At 55.0% G+C, this 18,576-nt stretch overlaps 1 protein-coding gene across 3 annotated transcripts in view; it reads left to right on the plus strand.

Moving 5' to 3' along the window:
* Positions 1–283: 283 nt before the first annotated feature.
* Positions 284–18,576, plus strand: part of FOXP4 (forkhead box P4) — a 51,358-nt gene continuing 33,065 nt past the window's right edge. For 2 of the 3 annotated variants that reach the window (XM_068557444.1, XM_068557446.1), the window contains exon 1: positions 286–773. The gene's annotated coding sequence lies outside the window, so the exon portion shown is untranslated. Of the gene's footprint in view, positions 774–18,576 lie in introns of all 3 variants that reach the window. The other variant, XM_068557447.1, reaches the window with a different exon arrangement.

Below are 18,576 nucleotides of genomic sequence, written 5' to 3' on the forward strand. Positions count from 1 at the left end.
CTCCCCCCCCTTTTTACAGGATCGCAGCCCTACGTCTTCTCCCCACATCCCCACTTTTTCTTCCCCTAAAGTTTGGTCCACGTGGTCTCCTCTCGCTCACGACTTGGCTGCCGGGCAGGGTGAAAGTTGCTGCACCTGCTTTAGGTGAATTATGGTAGCGGTAGAAGTTGGTCTCCCTCCCTCCGCTGCTCGCTCGCCCGCTCCCTCCTCCTTCGCTCTCCGCGCGCTCCCTCCTTCCCCCTCCTCCCCGCCCCCTCCCGCCCCGCCCGCGCGCCGCCCGCTCGCAGCCACTCGCTGCCCGGGCTCAGTCGCAGCCCCTCGGAGTCCGGAGCCGGCCGCCCCTGCGGACCGGACTGTGCGGCCGGCGGCCGGGACGTAGCCCCCAGCCCGCGAGGAGGGCGCGGCGCAGGCGGCGGCGGCGCGGCGGGGAGGAGCCCGGGCCGGAACCAGGGCTGGGCCGGGGGCGGGGACGCCGGGGTCCCGGAGCCCCGGCGCCCGAGCGAGCGAACAAGCGTCGCGGGAGGATCGGGAAGGAGGAGCACAGCCGGAGCAAGCCGAGCTGCCCCCAAAGTGTGATGCCCCGGCGAGGGTAGGGCGCGCGGCGGCCGGCCGGCGCGGCGCGGAGGGAGGACGCCCGGGAGCTGCGCGGCGCCGAGCGGCGCGGAGGGGCAGTCCCAGCGGGCGGCGGCGGGCCCGGGCGGCGACCGGAGCGAGCCCCATGCCCCGCGCGGGCTGACGGGCCGGAGCCCGCACGGAGCGGCCGGGCCGGACAGGTAGGTGGCTGGCCGAGCTCGGGGACGCGGGTGGGGGCTGGGCCGGCGACCAGACCAACTCCCTCGCTCGCGCACTCTCTCGGCCGCTCACTGGCTCACTTTGTGTTTGCAAACTGCCCGCCGGAGACGCGCCGGGAGGAGCCGGGCCCAGGCCGGCGCACTTTGTTCCAGCCGGGGCCGGCTGCGGCGCCCTGACCCAGCGCAGCCGCGACACCCACCCCGCCCCGGCTCAGGCCCCCGCGGCCCGGAGCTGCCTGGGGAACAGGTGGGGGCTACGGCGCGGCGCCGGGGGGGGGCGGACAGAGGAGGTCGGCAGGGGTTGGGGGGGCTGGAAAGGCTACTAAGGCCCGCCCTCCCCCCAAGAATCTAGGACCGGCCTTCTCTCGGCCTGGCCGCGGGGAATGGGGTGTCTGGGGGCGCGACCACCCCCCCGCCCCGAGTCAGACAAAGAGTACTTCCCAGCCCGGACTTTCCTGAGCCGGGGAGGGAAGTGGTGAAGTGGGCTCCCCCAACACCAGTCTGTCCAGGACTCCCCAAGACGCGCCGGAGGCAGATAGATGGCGGGGGGGCACCGGGGTCCTATCCAACGCGTCGCCTTAGGTGAGGAGGGGACTTGGTTTGCTGGGGTCGCACCTCGGAGGTTCCGGGGCCAGTCAACGCCTTTCCGCCATACCTGGGTCGGCTGGGAGATAGAGCGGAAAACTTCTTGGGGACTTGAGAGCGTCTGGAAACGGCCTCTTGTGATTTTGTGCGCCGGTGCTGGAGGGTGGGGGGTTGACCCGGCCGATATCTTCATTCACCCCATTTGGGGAGAGCCCCGCCTCACCGTGTAGTGGGGAGAGAGGGCGGCAGCAGCGTTCGGAGGCCGCCAGGGAAGAGTGCCCCGGGATAACCAAGCAAGACCCCCCTCAGATCCAGGACTGTGGCCTCTCCCCTGGACAGCCCCCTGGCAGACACCCCTCTTTGAGAGGCGGTCACCTCGGCAGCGCTTGAGTCTTGCGCTCCCCATCAACGCCAAACTAACTAACTTGAGCTGAGCCCGGCTACAGCTCGAGGCGCTAGAATGCGGGGAGCCCTGAGCGACCTGGGGTCCCGGCCTCCCCGGCAAAGGTCCATGCGATTTCGCGGGAGGCGGATTCTGAGTCAGAGGCCCTGACGGCTGCGGATTCCTTCTTTCCAACTGGGGCGACCTCGTGAACACATCGGCGTCTCACTCGGATTGTCTAGGTTAGGGGAAGAGGATACGGGAACGCGGAGACCCTGAGCCCTTAGAACACCCGGCTCGTCCCTTTGCACCGCCGGCCTCTCTTGCCATTCCCCGCCTGGCTGATTTCCTCGCTCACTCCGTGCCTGGGGTTTAAGGCGTCGGGAGATCACCGCGTGTCTCGCACCCCAGCGCCGGGTCTCCCTGCTGATTGACCTCGGAGCCTGGAGCAGGGGTTGGAGGTGGGGTGCCCGGAAGAGAAAACCCAAGTCTGAAGCTGTCATCCCCGTGGTTGCTGAGAAAGCCCGGGAGCATTTTGGCCAATGCGGGTTTTCACTTGAACTTCAGCATCTTCATCCCGTGTTAAAGCACACGCCTGGATTGTCCCAGGGCGAACTGTGTTGGGTCTGGGATTGAGGACCTTGGGAGCGCAGTTTGAGAGGCAGCTAAGGTCAGAGCTGGAGGCTCACCTGGGTGCCCCCTTCTCCCACCCAGAAGGAAGGAGCTGTGGGATCATCTGTACCACCTGTAGCCACGGGAGGGTCTGACCAGTCCCACTGTGGAACACAGTGGGTAATGGAGACCTCGACACCAAGAATTTGAACCCAGAAGCTCACTTCTGGGACTGAGCGCTGCTGGCGCTGGGCAGTTCAAGCCGATGACCCTCCTGGTGAGCTAGTGGGTGGTTGCAGGGGCTGAAGGCCCAACAAGTTGGCCAGGCCCCAGCTGCCCTAAGGAGAGCCACCCACCTCAGACAGCCCCTGCCCCAGACAACCCCTGCCCAACCTGGCGGAAAACCGCTGCAGGGGATGGGAAATCTGCAGGCTTATTTTGTTTTTATTTTTGTTTTAATTTTGTCTTGCCTGGGTTCTGGGGCTCTTTGTCACCTGGCAGGAGGGAGGGAGGGTCCTGGGACTGTGCTGTGGGCACCTGGACAGCTTGCTCGCTTTGGCACCCTTAGATCTGAGCCTCTCAAAAGCAGAGCTGTGTCTCGTGGGGCTCCCCATTTGGCATCACTCCCCCTCTCATCAGTGCGGCAACGTGGCAGGGGGAGGAGGTGGCTCTAGAGAGTGCTCCCCGCCAACTCAGGACCTCTGTAAGATGTGAATCTCTCCTGGATCCCCCCCCCACCCCACTACCTTAGCCCCGTCCCAGTCTTGGCACTAAACTGGGGGGGACCATGGGAACCTTCTCTCCTGGCACTAAGTGCTGGGCCCCTGGGTGGGGTTTTCTGTCCTTCTCCCAGTCCTGAGCAGGTTTTGCAGGAGTTATGGAGTTGGTGAACCCGTGAGCCCTGTGGGGAGAAAGGCCTGACACCAGTGCTGGGGGGTGGGGGAGGGCAGGTTGGGCCTAACTTGAAAAAGGACCTGTCCCTGTCCCTTTCTGTGTAGGTACCATTCTCACACCTAGACATCCCTACCCCACCTCCTTTCCTGTGCCTTTAGCCAGAAACTTCCTTTCTGGCTGCTGGCAGGTAGATCCCTTCTTGCCAGGAATGTGCATATCCTGCTGGGCCCCTACTCCAAACACACCTCTTCCTTAGGGGCAGGAAAGGAGGGGGGAATCCTATAATCCATTAATTCCCCAAAGGTTTGCTGAGCCCCTACTCTGTCTGGGCAGGTCCCAGGCTGGGCACTGGTGTGCCCAAGCAGTGAAGGCTGGGGTCTGCACATTGTCAGGGTAGGAGAGGCAGATAAGATAATCACATTAGAGAGAGGAGGGTGGGAGCAGGGTGTCTGTTTCAGAGGAAAGGTATGAGGTGCAAGGGGGGAAGGGCCATCTCCCCAAGAAGGCTTCCCTGATCTGCCACACCTGGAGTAGCTGCACCCTCCTTCCCTACATCCTAATCCTTTGCTGCCCCACTGCCTTGGTGGCTTTCCTGTCTCTCCAGCTGAAATGCAAACCCCTCCATGCCCATCCCAAGCAGGCACAATGTCTTTACTTTTCTGATAACCCAAACTGTGCAAAGTAATAATTTCTTCCATCCAAGGAGCTCCGCACAGTTTCCTTTCAAAATCTCCCAGCTTCCCAGACCAAGGCAGGGCAGGCACTGTTTTTGACAGGATTCTGAGGCTCCGATGGCTGGAATGACTTCCTATGACTTGGTTCCAGAACTCTGGAACCCAGGGCAAGGAACTCAGGCCTCCCCAGGGCAGAACATGGGTCACAGGGGAGAAGCCTTTGGAACTTGCCAGTGGTGATGGGTCTCTGGAGAACTTAGTTAAGCTCTTCGAACCTCAGTTTTCTTATGTGTAAAGTAGGTCAATGATAGCCGTTTAGAGCCTGTTTGGGAGTAGGATGGAAGAACAGATGTAAAGTACCTAGCATAGTGCCTGGCACAGGGTAGTACTGACCGAGGGGTAGCTTTTATTATTAGATTCCCAGCACTGCCAGGCCACATGCTGGACTGAATACTGGAAATTTTTTTTTTTAATAAATTTATTTATATTTATTTTTGGCTGTGTTGGGTCTTCGTTTCTGTGCGAGGGCCCTCTCCAGTTGTGGCGAGCTGGGGCCACTCTTCATTGCGGTGCGCGGCCCTGTCAGTGTCGCGGCCTCTCGCGTTGCGGAGCACAGGCTCCAGACGCGCAGGCTCAGTAGTTGTGGCTCACAGGCTTAGTTGCTCCGCGGCATGTGGGATCTTCCCAGACCAGGGCTCAAACCCGTGTCCCCTGCATTGGCAGGCAGACTCCCAACCCCTGCGCCACCAGGGAAGCCCCTGAATACTGGACTTTAATCTCCATTTTAGGGGTTGGGAAAATGAAGCCCAGAGAGAAGAAGCAACTTGTCTGAGGTCACACAGTTAGTTAGTGGTAGGGCTGGGACTAACATGTGGGGCTCCTAGGACTCCCAGTGTAACCGGTAGGGCTTGAGCCTCTGCTGTGGGGAAGGGAGAAAGGAAGGGATGGGAGGGCCTGCCACTCCCCATCCCTCCTTCAAAAGCTCAGGCCTGCGTCCCCCTCAGCTCTCCAACGAGAAGGCTGGGTTTCCTCCTCCTGTCTTCCCTCTAAGGGAAGGTCTGGGCTCAGAACTTGGCATTTCCCACCTGCACATGACCCTGGAAGGTCCAGTCATCCCCCCTCCCCCCAACATCCTAAGGTGCTCATGGAAACAGAAATGGGAGGGATAATTCCCTAGAACACAGAGGAGGGAAAATGGCTGGCACCACCTTTCTCCAAAAAGGGAGACTTTCTATGGTTTGGAACCCTGGCTTATGCAGCGTTATGGAAGACAAGTTTGGCAGGCAGTCTCAGATCAATCTGGGACCTACTGCTGGATGGGTCATCTTAAAGAAGCAAAAAGAAACTTCCCTTGAGTGTGAAGTTTCTGCCTCTTTCAACATTGCCTTCCTGGATTCTCCATGGAAATGCACATCTTCACCCACAGCCAGTTCTGCCCTGCTGGGATTACAGCAGGAACCCTCTACTCCAAACTGTGAGGCTTGCAGATGCAGTGGTCTTGTGAGATGGCGTTTCATGGGCTCTGTGCAGAGCCTGGACTCGGGGCATGCCTGCCTGAGCTAGAAATCAAGAGCTCCTAGCACAAAAGGTGCCCATTTGGACAAGGCCATAGGGCACTGAGCCACAGAGTCAAAGCATCTGGTCCCTCAAAGGAGTGAGCCATTCAAGCCGGGGCCAGGCTGATGCCCTTCCTTCCTTTGTTCCTTGTCCCAGGATGACTCCTCCCGGGATCTTTACCTGGCTGTCCCTTGCTCCAGTGCAGCCCAGTGCCTTTCTTCTCCCCAGCCCTGGTCATAGCCATGCAGCCTGTTCCCCAAATCCCAGCAGCTCTGCCCGCCTCCCCAGGCCCCATCCTCTGCCCAGCTGAAGCCTCCCAAGCTGGGACCTGAGGGTGTGTGGAGTCATTGGTGGTGCAGGGCATGGGGAAAGTCCTCTCTCCCACTTGGAGTTTCTGATGGCACCTGACCTGGGCTACGGTGCAAATGGGAGGGAGGGGAGGGGAGATGGTTTTTCCTGAGACAGTAACAAAGTGAGGTGTGTAGACTAGTGACCCTCTGCATTTGTTCAAGGTAGGCAGGGTCAGCGGGTGGAAATTACCCAGAATTCCCACCGGCAACGAAGGAGGGACAAATGGTGGCGACAGGAGGGCAGGGTGGATCCGGGCATGGAGACCGGGACGACTCCTCTCCATGCCACAAACATTGTGGAGCCATCGCTGTGCGCAATGGCCCGCAGGAGTCTAGGTGAAGAGGTTTAATAAGAGGTGGCTCGCTTACAACTTGGAAAATCAGAAATGGAGCAAGTGCCCCAGTGAGGATCTTTCCCATATGTTCTGGTGGCTGGAGACAGGCTCCGGTCCTCACACTCCGCAGCCGGCACAGGATGCAGGTGCTGGCCCTGAGAGCCTTCAGGAGGGCTGAGCTGTGTGAAGGGAAACTGGCCCGTGGGCTGGTGAAGGGGCTTCTGTTCTTGTTTCGTCAGCCGGGCGTGCTGGAGGGCGGGCTCCCTGGGATTCGTTTCCCCAGCTCTGGAGCTCAGGCTTCCAGGAGACCCAGGCCGAAAGAAGTTGGTCCAAAAGAGGGTAGCATATACTTCCTTCTTGCACTCCTTCAGGGGGTTCTTTGGGCAGATGTGTATCACACCCTGAAAGAAAAGGGCGGGCGCAGCTGAGGAGAATTTGGGGGAGGGATGGGAACTCGGGATTTGCAGGAGACCGAGGGAGCGGCGGCTACTGTAAGTGCTTGGGCGCAGTGCCTCTGGAGGCTTCCACATCTCTGGGTTGGAGCCGGAGGCACAGAGGCACTTGCGAAGGTCGGATGTTGAGGGTGCACAGTTGGTCCACTTGGGAGAATCCTTCCTTTAGGAAGCCTCCGGGGTTCTCAGGAGAGCCAGGGCTCCCAGTCCTCGCCCCGCAGCTGAGGGCACCCGCTCTGGGTTGCTAGCTCGGCCAGTGTTACCCTGAGCCTCCGTGAGCGCATCTTTGCGAGGTGCGGGAAGCGCACGCGCCGGGTGTCTTCGGCCCTAAGATGCTGGCGGTTTGGGGGTCCAGGGAACTCTGGAAGAGGGGGCGGGTGGCCTCTGTCTTTTAGCTACAGGGAGGGTCTCCCACGCTGTGTGCTGACCTCCTTGAGCTTGGGGATGACTTCGCCCGTCTGGGTCGCGTGGGTCTGGGACTCACCCTTGAGGGGCACCAGTAAGCGCACTGCTACCAGCTTCCTCATTCCCTCTGAGACCTTAGGCATGACGGTCTTCTCTCTGGGCCCTGGTTTTCATAACTGTGCAGTTGGTGAGGGAGCACCCACACTTGCCTCTCCCTGCCCCCGCCCTTCCCGCAGCTGTGGGCTGGTGGTGGGGAGGAGGGAGTTGGGCGTTGGGTGAGAGGAGACCGGCCCCCTTTGTTCCACGCATCCAGAGCTCACTGCCTCCGCGTGTCCTGCCGGAAAGGGGCACTGTGGAGCATGGGGCAGACGACCCTGCGGCCCAGGCAAGTCTCCTCCCCAATTAGGCAGCGGAGCCTGATTAGAGGGGGCGCTGCCCGCCGCCTCCCACTCGATCCCCATCTATGAGATTTCCCTTCATCAGAATCTCACATCCTCCAGAAATTAATTTGATGCCTCTTGTTATCAATTAATTGAATCTCGTTGGGAGAGAGAGCTCAGCGAGGCGGGCTGCAGCTTGGCCCGCTTGTGCCACCGTTCCGCCCTCCCCCTCACACCAGGACAGCCTCACCCCTTCCCCATTTATCTTTTTCTGCTTTGCTTTAAATTTCACTTATTTTCTAAAATAAAACCACTGCTATGGGCCCTTTAGACCAATTTGGTTTGGATGGATACCCATGGACTGGGAACTGCCTGAGATTCACCCTTTTGAGCTGGGCGCTGGGGGGTGGGGGGGGGCAGGGGCTTCCTCTCCCCTGGGCCCTGGTTGATCCCTCCGTAAATCAGCAAAACCAAACCCTTTGGGAATTTGGCCATGACCCCGACTCTTTGTGCTGTGGGGGCTGCTGGTGAGAAACTTGGAGAGGAGAACTGGGGGAAGGGGAGCTGTGGACAGAGTCACATACACAGACACATATACACACCCTAGTTGGGGGAGGGGGACACTGAAGGACCAGGCTAGGGACCTGTCAGTCATCAAGATTTTGTTCTTGTGAAAGTTCTGTCTTTTTTAGAAGAGGCATTTAAGATCTGTTGCACCCACCAGGGCTAATCCGTTAAATGTAGGGCAGAGAGCATAGGTGTGTACCTCCTAGCTGCCCAGCTGCCAAGTCAGGCATTTGTAGAAACAAGCCCTCAGCATTTCCAAGGACACCTGGAAGCCCAGACTCTGCCTTCTGCGTGGAAGATGGAGGAAGAAGGTTCTAGAAGACATCCGAAGTCTGAGAAGGGATTATGGCAGGTACAGAGTAGAACTAGGTGGTCATCAGACCCTGAATGAGGAACTGTGCTTTGCCATTTCACATACCTCCTTGTTCTTGTTTGACAGGTGAGGTCCCCAGGCCCAGAGAGGTGATGTAACTTGTCCAGGGTCACACAGCTGACTGGAACCTGCCTGTCTAGAATGCTGGCCATAAGGGCTGAGGTCACAAATGGACTAACTTCACCCCTTATGTGTTTTGTTGGCTCACACAAAGTTTATTATACAGTGGTAAATTTCACATAAATATCCCCACTTGGCTGCTTTTGAAAAACCCAAAACCCTACCAAACAGGGAGCCTGCATTTCTGTGGGGTAAAGATAGACTGGGATTGAGTACCCTCCACTTCCCACTTGGCCCCCTTGGGGACCGGCCTAGCCCCTGAGGGCATTTCAGTTAGCAACTTTTTCATGGAGATTTTGCCCATCCTCAGTATTCTAGCAAGAGCTGGGAGGGGCAGGTGTCTGAGAGGCTTTGCAGGGTCTGTACAAGAGCTCAGAGAAGACCTTTAAGGACACCCTGACCCAAATCTAATTCTTGCACAGCTGCTTAAGAACTGATGGTGGTGGGTGATTTTTTTTCCCCTTCCTTCTACCACGGAGGGAATTACAGGTCTTGTGTCTTGGGGGATCTGTTCCAAGCTGAAATCAGCCCATCCCTGCCCAGGTGAGTCCCTTTATGAAAGTCACCACCCTCTTACCTGCCCCCCCCACCCCGAAATTTATGTACTTTTTGTTGGAGATGGGGAGACTTTCTTCCCAGAATGGAACCACAGGTGGGGATTAGAGAAGCACTGGGCAGCAGTCACCTTTCCAGAATTCATCTTGGAACAGGGAGAGAGATGTGGAAGGATGCTGAATCTTGCACATTGGAATATGGGTGTGTTTTTTGGATGCCCCTGAGTTGGTACCCAAGATCCCTGTGAATGCCACCCCTAGATATCATCAGGGGAGACAAAGGGAGGGGCCAGGGCATGTCAGAGGCCGGCTGGGCAGAGCAGCCAGGGCCCCAGAGAAGGCCAGACTACTGGTCTGTCCCAGGCCAGCTGGAGCCCCCTGGTGCCAAGGGCACTACCAGAACCAGGCTCCAGATGGCCACTTGGGCCCTGGGTGAGTACCCCACCCCTTAACCAGCAGGCCCCCCACGAAAGAAAGACGGCACTATTTAATTAGCCGTCTCTGATTAACCAAACTTGGCATTCGGCTCCTTTTGCCCTCATCTTTCCCAGCTCCGAATCAATGGCTTTGATATGCTAATTAGGGAGTAATTTAATTTCAAAAGGCCGCAATTAACAAGGGTGTTGTGGACATGCTGTAGTTAAGCGGAGTAATCTAATTTGCATTAGTAACAAGCAGGGACTAATTAGAAGCTTAATTAGACACTTAGATGGCTCTTATGTTTACTTTCTTAATGAGATGGAGTGGGATCTTTGGTTCTCTTTTTTCTTTTTTTTTTTTCCTTTTTGTTTATTCTTCCTTTTGGTCATGGTACTTGGAAGGCGTGTTGAGGGAGGCCACCTTGCTAGGGCCTGCTGGGAGCATTTTGGGGCCAGAGCCAGTGAAAGTACGCTGGGGTGTGGTGATGGTAGTGGGGAAAGGTTCAGATTCCAGGGAAATTCCAGAGTGACCGCCCTCTGGGCCTTGCCACGTCTGAGGTGGAATTCTGGGGAAGAGCACTGGTTTGGGAGTCAGAAGAGCTATAGGGTTTCAGTTTGGCTCAACCTCCTAGCAGCCAAGTGACCTTGACACATCACTAAACATCTTTGAAGTGTGGTTCCTTCATCTGTCAGAGTGAGTGCAGGTTGTGTGTGACAGGGTATGGGAAAGAACTTTCAAGGACTCTTGAGTGGAATGGTTGTTATTAAAATATATTCACAAATTGTGTGCCCAGGCTTCACTTCCGTAAGACTCAGCTCAGAAGTCACCTCCTACAGGAAGCCTTCCCGGAGCACCCCCACTCCCTCTAGGCACCCATAGCCAGCAACCACCCCACCCCCCAGTATCTACTTAACATTTGTAAAGTTGTGTGTGTTGTGTAGGGCAGAGGTTCTCAACCCTGGCTGTACTTGAAGTTTAGAATACTTGGAAGAGCTTTTTAAATTATCCATGCCTGGATCCCAGATAATCCAATTAAATTGATCTGGGGTGGAACCTAGGTATGTTTTGTTGTTTCTTTTTTTAATTTTTGGCTGCACTGCATGGCATGTGGGATCTTAGTTCCCTGACAGGGCATTGAGCCCACGCCCCCTGCAGTGGAAGCTCGGAGTCTTAACCACTGAACCGCCAGGGAAGTCCCAGTATGGGTATTTTTAAATGCTTGTGTTTGCCTGTATGTCTTGCTTTCTCCACCAAACTATAACCCGCCCCCCAAAAGCAAGGGCTGTGTTTTATCCCCCTCTGTGTGTCCAAATGCCCGTACCCACCGTGCCCAGTGTCAGTTGCAGGCAGAGGCCCATCACCCAGCTATGTGCCCAGATTTGACAGGGCCGGTAGTGTTGGGTTCTCAATACCATAAGCAGAATCTGAGAATCCTCTGGAGAAGGAGCTGAGGAGAATGGAGGAAGATAGCTTTAAAAAAAAGAGCTTGTGAGTCCTCTGGGACAGGGGTGCATTGCTGAAGGTAGGGCAAAGTCAGCACACATTTTATGGACATCAATTAAGGAATAAATGTATCAAGAGCCTTAAAAATATGCAATTCCACCTAAACATGTATCCTAAGCAAATAGAAATGGAGAATATTCTGTTCGCATGAGGGTGTTTATTGCAGTGTCATAGTGAAAAAATAGGCAGCAGTCTGGATGTCCAGCTTTAGGGGATTTGCTAAATAAATTCTGAAACACACAGCCCATTCAAACAACTCTGTTACCACTAAAAACTGTTAATTAAAATATTTGATGTCATGTGGAAATGGTTATGACCATAAGTGGTGAGTGGGAAAACAGAAAAATTCAAACCATGTACAGATTATGAACCCAAGCTCACGTTTTAAATGTTTATATGCCCAAAGAGAGCGAAAATGGATGAGACTGGAAGGGGTGGATCCCAAAAGGATCTCTGGCTGGTAGACTTATAGGTACTTATAAGTCTACTTACTTTTTCTTCATACTTTTCTACCAGGATGTCTTACTTTTATGATTAGAAAATAAAGTTATTTAAATTTGGGGGAGAGGACTTCCCTGGTGGCACAGTGGCTAAGAATCTGCCTGCCAATACAGGGGACATGGGTTCAATCCCTGGTCCAGGAAGATCCCACATGCTGCAGAGCAACTAAGCCTGTGTGCCACAACTACTGAGCCTGTGCTCTAGAGCCCGCAAGCCACAACTACTGAAGCCCACACACCTAGAGCCCTTGCTCCGCAGCAAGAGAAGCCACTGCCATGAGAAGCCCGCACACTGCAATGAAGACCCAACGCAGCCAAAAGTAAATAAATAAATAAATAAATACATTTTAAAAATAAATAAATAAACTTGGGGGAGAACCTGGAACAGACAGCCCAGGATGGTGGCTCCCTTTCTAAATCAGAGGTTGCTGCAGCCTTTTAGAGGTGTGTCCTCACCCTGCCACGTGCACTAGCTCCTTGGGCTTGGAAGTTTTGTGCTAAGAAGAGGCCTTGAATGGTCCCTAGAGTTGGACCAGATAGCTCCTAGTGTGTCATTTGTGGAGACTCTCAGGCTGAAGTGGGAGTCTTAGGGAGAAAACCGAGGGTGCCAGCCTCTGACCCACACGAGGGAGAGTCCCGAAGTACAGGGAGGGCATGGGCCTGGAGAGGGTTTGAGCTTTTTCTGGAACTCTGACAGCCCCATCTGCTCGAGGAGAGACACTGCCGGGCTGATCAGAGAACCAAGTAGTCATGTGACTCACATCACCCTGCTCTGCTGTGGGGACACATTTTGGAGCTACAGAGACATTCTAACCCTTGGATTCTGTCTCACTTTCCTCAAGTGCCAAACCATAAGGCTAGGATGAGGGGATGGGATCTGGACTTGCTGCGTCCCCATAACTGTAGTAAATACCCTTCTCTGAAAACCTTCTCTGGCAGTGTATTTTATTTGGTACCACAGCAACCCTGAAAGGAAGGGTTATTGGTATTAGCTTCGTATGGTAAACAAGGAAACCAAGGCTCAGAATGGTGACCTCACTGCTCATGTTCTAATTACAGAGGTAATAAGAGATCAGAGTAGGGTCAGCAGGTGGGATGCCAAATAAGGGGCTGATAAGAAAGGCTGAGGCCAAAAGTGGCTCCTGCCTGAGCCCTCCCTCACCTGGTGGCCTGAAGCTAGTGGGCCTTTGGGGCCTGAGCTGAATGGGGAAGGGGATCCCTGGGTCTTGGGATGACAGATTGGGCAGTATACCAAGTTACTTGAAATGCCAGTGCTCATTGCTCTGAAAAGCCCTCTGCTTTATGTCCCTTGACACAAATAAGAGCTGATAGCAGGACAGCTAGAAAGGAAAAGAAAGAGAGAGAAGGAAATAGATGGCATCTTCATGCTCTGTTCTGTGTGGTACCCACTTATGTGTCTTTTTATATAATCTATAAATGTGTCCATTTCAAAGACTTTTTGCTCGGAAGAAAGTCTGAAACCAGTGACTTCTCTTGTAAAATAGGGGCCTTTGCATATATGCTGTTCCCCTGCATTCAGTGTACACTTTACCTGACCCATACCTGCTCATTCATTTCTAAGTATAGATGCCATTTTAAAAGGAAGCCTTCCCTGCCCCCTGCCCCCGTGTAAATTAGATCCCCCTGTTTATTCCCTGCACTCATATTTGATAGAATTTATTTTATTTGAGCTTATCTATTTGTGTTCTTATTTATCGTCTGCCTCACCTCCTGGGAACATTAGCTCCAGGAGAGCAGGGCCTGTGCCCTGTTCTGTTCAGTTCTGCACACACACAGCCTGGCACATGGGTAAGTGCTTAAATATTTGTTGAACCAATGAATGGATGAAGGGTCATTGCCGGTGAAATATTCTCCTGGCCAGCGTCAGAGGAGAGAGAAGAATGACTTTGTTCATGACCATAACTCCACTAGTGGCTAAACTTTGGAAAAGGCAAATGCCAGGTTTACCCAGAAAAAAAGGGAGGGGGAATAGGACCTCCATTATTACCAGTTGCCCTCAAAGCAGCCAGGACACCTGTACTGCCTTGTTTGTGTTTTGTAAGCCTGTAGGGGGCCAGGGCCAAATTTCAGTTTCCTGCAGATAGGTCTTCTATCTGCACCAAATCCAATCGGGCACCAAATCCATGTTGAATGAATGAATGGTCTTGGAGGTAGATCATCTCGTTTTGGCCACCAGGAAGCTCATAACTGAAAGCCAGTGCTCATCGTTGAAGCCCTGTTGTATTGGACAGACAGCATCAGCGTCACCTGGGAACTTTTTAGAAATGAATTCTCAGGCTCATTCCAGACCTAAAATCAGAAGCTCCAGGCCTGGGGCCCAGGAATCTGTATTTTAACAAGCCCTCCAAGGTGATTCTGATGCACTCAAGTGTGAGATCCTCTGGCTTAAGATCTTGGCCTATTTATTCTCCCTTCCTACTACCCCATGATACTATATTTCAAGTTAACTGTATCTGTCGTTTATTGCAGTCTGCTTCCCAGTCTTTCTTGGAAGTTGATAGGGGTATGCATTATAAATAAGTAGCTACATCTAGTCTAGTTTCCCCCATCATACAGAGAAGAAAAGGGGAGAACTAACTTGGCCCAAGTCACACAGCAAGTTGGTGATAAAGCTGGGGCTAGAAGTCAGTTTCCCAACTTTTAGTCTCAGGCTTTCTGCTGTCTCACCAGCTAGGTTCTAGGTTTCCGAAAGGGCTGGAAACTGTGTCTGCTATTTCAACTCAAATCACCACCATTGCTCTGGGTACAGGTTACCTGTGGTCACGCCCCCACCCGCCGTGCTCCCCTAAGAGCTGGGGGTGCCCTCTCTCTCTCAGGCTGAGCGCATGCACGTGTGCGCCCTGCGGGACGCGCGCCGGGAGAGAGAGTGCGCTGGGGACTGCCCCGCCCCTTCCCTGCTTCCCTCCCTCCCTCCCTCCCTCGCGGGTAAACTCCGGGCATCCATCAGTCTGTTAATTGCACTAATTAGAGATCGCGGAGGTGTTAATTGGAAAACCCTGGTATTGTGCCTGTTTGGGGAAGAAAACGTCAATAAAAATTAATTGATGAGTTGGCAGGGCGGGCGGCGCGGGTTCGCAACGAGGCGGCGCGGGTTCGCAACGAGGCGTAGGGTGTCGTGGCAAATGTTACGGCTCAGATTAAGCGATTGTTAATTAAAAAGCTACGGTAATTAATACTCCGTACACCATATGGGCCCGCGGAAAAGGCACAAAAAGTTTCTACGCGTGTGGGGCTCCCCGTCCCTTTTCCCCTCCCCTCAAAGCACCCTAGCCCTTAGGTCCTTCCTTTGGCCCCAAGGTAGGTGGAACTCGTCACTTCCGGCCAGGGAGGGGACAGAGGCGGACCCGGGCGCGTTCCGAGGCGGCCCTCGTTGCGAGCCCGCGTTCTTCGAAGGGCCAGGAGCCTCGGGAAGTGGGACCCCCCCCACCCCACCCCCCGGTGGCCCGCAGACTCCCCCGGAGCGGGAGCGGAAGAGGCGGCTGTGGCTTTGACCCTGCTTGCTTGCTTGCTTGCTTGCTTGCTTGCTTGCTTCCTCCCTCCCTCCCTCCCTTCCTCCCTCCCTTCCTCCCTTCCTTCCTCCCTTCCTTTCTTCCTTTCGACGGCGTTGTCTGCGGTGTCTGCGGGAGCGTCGGGGTACTGGCCAAAGGCTCCGGGGTGCCCTGGCTCCCCAAGGGAACCCTGAGAGATGGAAGACCAGGACCTACCTAAGGACAGGACCAGCGCCCCAGACAAAAATCCTAGAGCACAGGAAATGACTCGGCCTCTGCCCCCAGCGCAGTGTAGGAGAGGGTGCAGGGAAGGCTGGGGTGGGCCTCCATTTTAGCAAATCTTAGAAAGACCTTCTAATTTCCTCTCGTTGCTTGTTGGTATGAGCCCAGTGACTTGCCCAAGGTCACACAGCTGGCCCTTGAAACCAGATGGTCTCATTCCCAGAGCGCCTCACCACTTCTGCAGGTAGTTAGCAGCTCTTTGCTGAGGAAATGGGTGCCTGGGGCGGAGCGCGGATTGGCAGGATAGGAGTGTGTGGAGAGAGGCGGGAGGGTGGGAGTGAACGGAGGAGGAGGGGGCTCTTGGAGGGTCCCCCTCAGTACCAGAGCAGGCAGCCCCGGTCCCCACTGGGAAATCTGAGGCCTACATTTCCCTTTGGGAAAGGGACAGCTGTGATTCAAGTGGAACCTCGGTGGCTCTCACCAGCCTCTAGAACACAGTGGCTTCTTGTGTACATAACTGACTAGGGAGTTTTCCTCCTGGAGCTTCCAAGTCAGAAGAGACCTTCAAGATCACCTCTCCATGTAGAGATGGGGAAATGGAGGCCCAGAGGAGGAGGAAGGCAAAGAAGTCACAGCTGGTTGTGACTGAGCTCAGGCCCCCTGACACCCAGTCCCCTGCCTTCTCTAGCCAGAGTCCAGGCTCCCATGGACGCTGCCTTTCCCCCCCAGCCCACACCCTTGTTGTGGGTGCAGGGCACGGATATCAAGGCCTGCCTCCAGTACCCCACTCCACCCCACCCCATCCCTACCTGGCCGGGCACCAGGCACCCAGAGCCTGCTCACCCACAGTGCAGGGAGCACCCCGTTGCTGTTGCAACACCTGCAGAGAGACAGGCAGGAGGCTTGAGGCTGCCGCTGTGCTCCTCCTCAGGAGGCCAGGTGTCTCAGGGCAGAGGTGAGGAGAGGCCTGGGAGCACCCACCTGCATGTTTGGATGGGTATTGGTGGACAGGCAGGCGCGAGCCTGGAAGGAGGTGAAGGCCCCGGGAGGGGGCAGAGCAGCACGCCACGTGGGAATTAATGCCATTCGTACACCCTGCGGAAATGACTTTTCAAATGCATATAATCTCAAGCATGCAAATGAGAGGCTTGCTTCACCCTGTTTAATATGAATGATCGGCCCTTGAATAGCTATTATTACACGCCACATTGCAGCAATTATGTTGTTCACTGGGTGTCGCTCTGTACCCCCCCCCCCAATAAAAAGAAAAGAAAAGGGCACCTCTGTTTGCATCCTCCTTCCTTTTTTCTCCCTTTTTCCAAACTTGCTGTCTGAGCAACTTTATGGTGTGTGTGAATGTTGGAAGGGGGGCACTCTTCCTTATCGCAAGAAGAGACTGCTGGATTCTCTCTCCTTTCTCCTGTGCACACACACCCCTGAGGCTCTGGTCTTTGTACCCTGGGGCCCAGGAGTTTTCAGATCTCAGGGAAGCTAGACTTGGAATCCAGGCAGGCAGCTGCTCTCCACCCCCAGCAGGGCCAGGGTCAGGCAGAGGGAGAGCAGAGCGGCCCCTGCTGTCTCCCCATCCCCCTTGTGTATCTGGGGCCCAGGCCTGAGCGAGGGAAGGTGCTCTGTAGGCTGCTGGGAGGGATCCGGGTGGGCGGTTGTGGGGAGGGTCTGGAGCCCTGTGCTCTGGCGGGTGGAGGACGGTGCCCACCCCATCCATCATTTGGTAGCTACTGGCCCTGGGGCTGACACGGCCATTAAGGCCAGAGACGAAGTGCTCAATCTCTTCTGAACCGCTGCCCCCAACCTTGCCCTTGCCCCTAGCCCAGCTCCTCTCAGAACCCAGGATTGGGAGCAGCAGCTGGGGGGTGGGGGAGGAACAAGCCCTTGGGAACACACAGAGAAATGCACAAACGTGGGACACTCCAGCAGCACAGGTCACCCAGGAGGCCACACAGGTCCACTGGGACAGACACCTAGAGTCACAAGAGCAGGGTGGTATGGCACACACGTGAACTAGTGACCTCCCCATGGGCCTTTCACAGTGCTCTGTCCCCCCAACCCCCCGTGCACACCTAGATACCCTCACTGTCTTCCCCACTCTGCTGACAGCAGGGACAAAAACAGCAAGTGGCCCAGTAGAGTGAGGAGAAAGAGTTCTTCCGGAGTGAAAGAGAATTGGGGAGCTGCCACCTCGGAGAAGGAACTCGGGAAATAATCCTTCCAGCAGTTTCTCTATTAAGGCCCTCCTGCACCTATTTATTGGGTCAGGGACACCGTGTGGTTGTGGGGTCTGCCAAGACCGAAAGGTAATCAAGAAGGGAGGAAAGAGCGCTGGCTGGCTTCCAGCCCAATCGCTGTGTGATCTGGGCCAAGTCTTTGACCTCTGTGAGCCCAGGGTGTTCACCCTTACAAATAGGGCAGGTGAAGAAGAGACCCACCATTTTTGGCGCTTACTCTGCTAGGTGGTTTGTATGTGCTATTTTATTTATTCCTCACAGGATCTGAGAGGCTTGGAGTAATTACTTATACAAACAAAGAAACTGAGGTTTAAGGAGTTTAAGACTCATGTCAAAGATCAGTGGGGAATACCAACTGTGTCCTGTTTGGCTGAAATTTGTGTTCCTCTCAAGAGGCTGTGAATCTGGGGATAGCTGGAGACCCCAGACTTTGAGAACAGCTCTGCATACTGAAGTCCCCCATCTGCTTCATAGTCTGTGTACGAGCCCCTGAGATAGTACAGCCTCCGTGAGTTGTAGAAGGAAACCCAGGCCTTCTCCTCACTAACCATAACCATCCCAGACATACCCTCTCTCTTAGCATGTTTCAGCCACTCCTTGAGAGGCAATTAGGGGAGATGGGGGAAGATACAGGATTGAGGCCTTGGCTCTGCCTTGGGTAAATCCTCTGACTCTCTGGACCCTCAGTTTCCCATCTGTAAAATCAAGATGATAATAACTATGTCCCGGGACTTCCTTGGTGGCGCAGTGGTTAAGAATCCACCTGCCAATGCAGGGGACACGGGTTTGAGCCCTGGTCCAGGAAGATCCCACATGCCGTGGAGCAACTAAGCCCATGCACCACAACTACTGAGCCTGTGCTCTAGAGCCCGCGAGCCACAACTACTGAAGCCTGCGCGCCTAGAGCCCGTGCTCCGCAACAAGCCACCGCAATGAGAAGCCTGCGCACCGCAACGAAGAGTAGCCCCCGCTCACCACAACCAGAGAAAAGACCGCGTGCAGCAACGAAGACCCAACGCAACCAAAAATAAATAAATTTTTAAAAAAACCCAAAAAACTATTCTCCCACAATTCTTGTGAGAAGGGATCTTGCTGCCTGTAGAGACAGTAAATATTGAGTGTGTGCTTTGGGCCAGGTGCTGGGC

This window comes from Eschrichtius robustus, chromosome 12 (genome assembly GCF_028021215.1).
Source record: "Eschrichtius robustus isolate mEscRob2 chromosome 12, mEscRob2.pri, whole genome shotgun sequence".
Taxonomy (NCBI): domain Eukaryota; kingdom Metazoa; phylum Chordata; class Mammalia; order Artiodactyla; family Eschrichtiidae; genus Eschrichtius; species Eschrichtius robustus.